Here is a 6,278-nt window from a genome sequence, read left to right as displayed (position 1 = left end):
TGCTTTTCTGCCTTGGGGTCATTTGTAATCAAGGTGGCATCCTGCAATCATGAGACAGGGCCCTGCTTTTTTTGTAGGTTCATTGCATGTTTAAAAAATAATGGGTAGAAGTCATGGGTACTACCTTAATTTTTCATTTGACAGCCCATTGGAAAGCCACAGTAGGTTGAGGAGTAAGATAAGAGAAGGGTCTAGGAAAAGTTATGGATTATGTCAAGCTTTTGAGGTCTGCAGATTGGCCAGTCTTAAATTACAACCTGCAATGTGATTCCAGAAGAAAATCCAATTGTTTTTCTTTCAAAAGAGATTACTTGCAAATAATTGTGTACAGAAATACAGATGAAAAGTCACATTGACAATTTGAATTCATTTCATTTGTAAAATATTTGAAAATCGCACATAGTTCAATGCATAAATAATTTTATTTATTTTCTAGCACTAATCTTCTTTCCTGTTCCATATACAGTAACTGATAGTATTCAGTACTTTAAAATGTAGTTCATATTTTCCAGTGCTCTCATTTTAATTTTATTATTATAAAAATACGATATCTTTTAACTTTAAATAGCTTCTATTTAAATGTTAGCTTCAAGTTCTATTTAACATCTCACTGACATTTGAGTTTCAGACAGATTTTTTCCTGAGCTCCTGCTAGGTTCATTGCTCCAATAAAAATTATATTAAAAAAAAATTCATTTTAAAAATAAGAAGGCAACATTAGTTTCATTTCCAAGGATGCATGTAGATTTAAATGGGACCCCAATCTTTCTTTTAAAAAATATACATGATTGGTAGCTGCATCCATAATCTTATTGTGGGAAGGAAAGATCTAATGTGGTTTAATGGTTAAAACATCAGCCCTGGACTAAGTTCAAAACCACTCCCAACCTTGGAAATTATCTAAGTCACTTTGGACTAGTTACTCCCTCTCAAACTATCATAACAGGGCTGCAGCTGTGGAGGTAAAATATGATTCTCATGGAAGATATCATGAGCTCTTGGACGAAAGGCCGGATACAAATCTAATAAGTAAATAAATGAATATGCCCACCTACCAGAGGTGGTATTCAGCAGGTTCTGACCAGTTCTGGAGAACTGGTAGCGGAAATTTTGAGTAGTTCGGAGAACTGGTAAATACCACCTCTGGCTGGCCCCACCCCCACCTATTCTCTGCCTCCCAAGTCCCAGCTGATAGGAAGGAAATGGGGATTTTGCAGTAATCTTCCCCTGGAGTGGGGTGGGAATGGAGATTTTACAGTATCTTTCCCCGCCACACCCACCAAGCCACACCATGCCCACCAAGTCATGCCCACAGAACCGCTAGTAAAAAATTTTGAATCCCACCACTGCCACCTACCTATAAAAATAAAAAAGATTGAGCAAAACATTACACCGAGGTTCTTCAAGTTTATCAGCTCTGTAGTGCTTTGTGATTTTTTAGATTTTTCATTAAAGCCTTTTATGTGAATATAGGAAAACCACCACACCATGCAAATATTTTGTGAGAGCATACAGTCAAAATTACAGCGTGTCTATTAGTCCAGGGCTTTTTAAAACTTGGCAATTTTAAGTTGTGAGGACTTCAACTCCTAGAAATACTGGCTCGTATCTTAAAGTTGCCAATATTTTTTTGCCTGAAATTAAAAAAAAAACCAAACCTTTAATGTTGCCAAGTTTGAAAAACTTGAAAAACTCTGCATTAGCCCAAAATGAGGATCAATGTTGTATTTTACACTGAATTTGTGATCTTGTTGACCCACATAAAAATATATACTTCTTCAAATATTGCTATAAGCGAGACAGAACCTATTCTAGTTGAAAAGTGCAGAAACTGAATTTGATGATACTGGAAGGTTAAGCAGGGAAAAGTTAACTGTTAGAAAGAAGAGGCAAAGGTCAGCCACATGCCTCAAGACTAATGAACTGTTCCTAGTCTTCATCCTTCTTTCTTTTTCACCAAGTGACAAGAGATAAGTGACTCTGTTTTCTTACTACTTTCACACATATTACTGAAAATAAAAGATAACTAGGCTGAAAAATTTCAACTGTATTGAAATCAAAACCTACCAGATTTGAAATGTGATTGGACTGGAATGGAATTATACATTGTTGATATTTAAGATAACTTCTATAAAATGCAAGCCAGAAGATGCTGCAATTTTCCAATATTGTGAAGGCTGAGATATATTAAGCAAGAATCAATGAAATTCACTGATAAGAGTTTGATTTAGTGCACCTTAAATTCCTCTAATGATTTACCTATTGTATGTCCTTCCTTTTATTTGCTGTATAAACGTTTGTTCAGACTAGTCTGTCCAACTAAAGTTGTACTCTATTGTATTTTATTTGGAGCCCAAATGAACTGTGATCCTTAAGTACACTGATTCTGGGTATATGCGTATACCTTGAGACAAATCTGAAAAAGAACCATTTACTTATCTCTTAATATTTAACCAAGGAGACATAAATTGCCAAAAAATAAGACCTCTCAATGTGAAAAATAATGAACAAGCTTTTCAAACTAGGATCTTCATCCAATTAAAATGTTTATAATACACGTAAAATTATAGTTATATATCAGAGCATCTTGCTGGATCAGATAGTTCCAGGAGATAGATTATTAATATAAAGTCCTTTGCCTTCCCCATAGAATGTGATACAGTATGTAGTCATTTAGAGTATAAAAAGAAGTAATATATCATTACCTCTACCATTGTTGATTGATTAGATTTATAAAGCACCTCCTTCCAGAGCCTCTAAATAATGCAATATATTAACAGAAATTGAAACGGAGCCTTTAAAAAATGGAGTGGGAAATTATCAGTAGGTCGGGGATAAGAACAAGATTTGTGGGGGTACAACAGATAAGAGGGTAAAAAATGGTCCAAGGCTAAGTAGTTTCCACAGAAAGAAGCTCATAAAAGTCAAGATGAGGTCACAACCATGCAATCAAAGTCCCACCCCTTTTTCCCCATGCACTGAAGGGATAAAGCTTTGATCATATGATTACGACTGCCATTTTGACTTTTTTCACACCTCCTTTGACATCTCCGGAATATGCATGTTTTTGAGTGTTTTTTGTGAAGAAGACGTTCATGAATTTGTCTATTCCCTTTTAAAAAGTACATACTTATATCTTTCACAGAAAATTCTATAGTATTTATAGAATAATCTTAGTTTAACAAGGATTCTATTATAGGGCTTTAGAATGTAAGGAGCTAAACTTGGTAAGGAATTAATTTGATAAGGAAATTCAGGATTACAGGGACACACTGCATTTCTGTAAGATTAACAATTCTGTCTCTGAGTCATTTAAGAATTTTTCACATATATTATTTAGATTCAAAATGTGGTTAATTTTTTATTAGCAATAACTTTATTTCAATTGCTTTCATCTTATTTAAATTATTCCTGAAATCAGTTTTGTGCAAATTGATAATTTAAGCATGCCAAAAAAGAGGGGTCCCCAACCTGTGGGACGTGGCTGGTACTGGTCCATGGCTTGTTAAGAACCAGGCTGCACAGTTGGAGGTGAGTGGCGGACAAGTGAGTGAAACAGAAACCATCCCCTCCCCCCAGTCCATGGAAAAATTGTATTCCATAAAATCAGACCCTGTGCCAAAAAGGCTGGGGGAGGGGCGCTGCTATAAAATGCAATATAAGGAAATTATGCTTCGAAAGATCGACGTTTTCTGCCAAAGAAAATGGAACACCCTGGATACTTCCTTCTATATGTATGGAATAAAATTGATACAATTTAGTTCAAATAAAATATAGTAATGTACTTTTTGTCAGTGTTGCAGAAAAACCCCAACCCCAAGTAAAGACGCGGAAGCAAGCATTTTCCAAAGTTCTCTTTACTAGAATAGGCAAACTGGCACATCTGGGAAAACCTGAATCTGAAAAGCCCGAGTTTTCCCTCAGTAAATCAAACCCCCCAAAACCATCCCCTTTCTCCCCCAGTCGATCACATGCTCCAATCAACGTCCGCTCCATCTCGACCCAGCCCTCTGACCACTCCTTCTCCAGATGCTGGATCGCCCTGACCTTGACCGACAGGAAGAATGCTATTATGTCTACTAACAACTCCTCTCCTTAATCCCCCCTCCTACTTTCCCACACATGAGAAGGTGGCAGCATTGAAGCTTCCGGCCTAATATGGCTTCCAAAGCTGACACTTCTATTCATAAATTAGATCATCATTATAACTTCCAGTGTATATAGATTCACTTGTAATCTTCTTTATACATGAATTGCCCCCCCCCCCCAAGTATATAGACTCAAGGCAATTTCCTTGAAAACACTGTATATATCTTTGTTCCACTGAAATAATAGTAATTTTTGCCTTAATTGAAGTTAAAATAAAACAAATGATCTAACTAGAGGGAAGGACATTTCAAATGTTTTTAAATGCAGTTAACAAAATATGATGTCAAATATTAGCACTGAAATAAGAAACTAAAAACGAAACAGTTAAACTCTGCTATGAAACTTATGAAATACAGATGAATAAACACAATAATTATTTACATACAGTATGAGTAGTTCACACTTTATGAACTAGGAAGCGTTTCCTCATTTATGGCTTTAGAAGAAGGTAATGATTGATTATATCAACAAATAAAATTGCTACACCTCTTTAGTCAGCACTGGACAGTTCTGAATAGGACATTTTAAATAGTTCATAGAGAAAACAGGAAATACAGCAATTAGGCTACTTATTTATTACCAAACGTAAATAAATATTTGAGGCAAAACAATATGTGCACTAAAGCTGTTCATAAGATCTTTAATTCAAAGGCTTTCTCTGTTCTATCATGTTGTTAGTTAAAGCTTCACCAATTGTACTGTACAAAGTAAATATCGCTCTGGAAACCCAACCAAGATTTAACCATAGAAGAGTCGATGGTCACAGACTAGTTCAATGACTAGATCAGATAGACATACAAATGTGTTTAATAGAAGAGCATATTTATAATTCAGGGTTGAAATGAGAGATCCTTGGTGCTCTCTGAGCTTGGTTGTTTTCTTGCAGACATTTCATTACCAAACTAGGTGATATCATCAGTGCTAGAAGGGAGTGGAGTTTGCTATCATTTTATATACTGCTGGCTTGCCCTGTCAGTATTGGTGGGGATGGTCTTGGTGGTTCTTTCCTTGATTAAGCGGCTCCTTACCATTACCTTGTTTGTCTGAGTTGGTGGTTCCTTGATTGCAGTACTGTTTACTTCTTCACATTGTTGGTCTTGTATTAATCTTGGTGTTAATCTCTGTTCATCTGGCTGTTAATTGTTGATGAGGGAGTATTTCGGTCTTTCTGTTTCCTTTTTGGGTTTTTTATTGTCTCTTTTGAATGGAATGTAGATGCTGTTTATTCAATTGCTTTTATTGTAAAAAGGCAAGAAACACTAATAACAAAAATCAGCTACTGAGAATCAAACAAAAGAGTCTATGATTTCATAATAGCCACAGGATTCAAATCTTAAGTCTTTTCAGAAGTGTCCAGAGGGTGTGGTCAAACAGAGTTTTGGTTGCACTGTCACAGCTGCTTTTAAAAAATACTTTTTTAAAAACCATATTCTGCAACACCCTGTGTCTTTCGCTCACCCTCATATAGTAACAAACTGCAAACTATTCATTATTTGCTTTGGATGTGACTTGGCTTGACTACTGAGTTAAAGGGCTGCCTATCTGTCCTTGGGCATCAGCAAAGCATTTCAGCATAACATTTGCTAGCTTCATTGGCGATCTCTATTCTGCATCTATTATCTACATTTTAGCATGCTGCAGAAGGGTGTTGATTTGCCATGATCACAAATGGATAGCAATAGCACTTAGACTTATATACTGCTTCACAGTGCTTTACAGTCCTCTCTAAGTGGTTTACAGAGTCAGCATATTGCCCCCAACAGTCTAGGTCCTCATTTTACCAACCTCAGAAGGATGGAAGGCTGAGTCAACCTTGAGCCGCTCAGAATCAAACTCCTGGAGTGAGCAGTGCATTAACCTGCAGTACTGCATTCTAACCACTGTACCACCATGGCTCATTGTTGCAAGTGCCATAATTTCATATAGGCAGGGCACTTCTGGCTTTACTATTTCCCTCCCACCTGCCCACTCACCCCCAACTTTCCAAATGCCACAACCCAAAGGGAAACCATCCACTGTCACCACAGTGATGCTAATATGGGCTTACCATCCATAAGATGGTAAGGGGAAGAGGCAGAACAATGAAAGTAGTGTCACAATGCAGGCTCTGTCCCTTTTGTACATCACAG

Source organism: Pantherophis guttatus, chromosome 5 (assembly GCF_059756535.1).
Source record: "Pantherophis guttatus breed Tessera chromosome 5, ASM5975653v1, whole genome shotgun sequence".
Classification (NCBI taxonomy): domain Eukaryota; kingdom Metazoa; phylum Chordata; class Lepidosauria; order Squamata; family Colubridae; genus Pantherophis; species Pantherophis guttatus.
The sequence above is the reverse complement of the archived record's forward strand: the minus strand, read 5'-3'. Positions refer to the sequence as shown.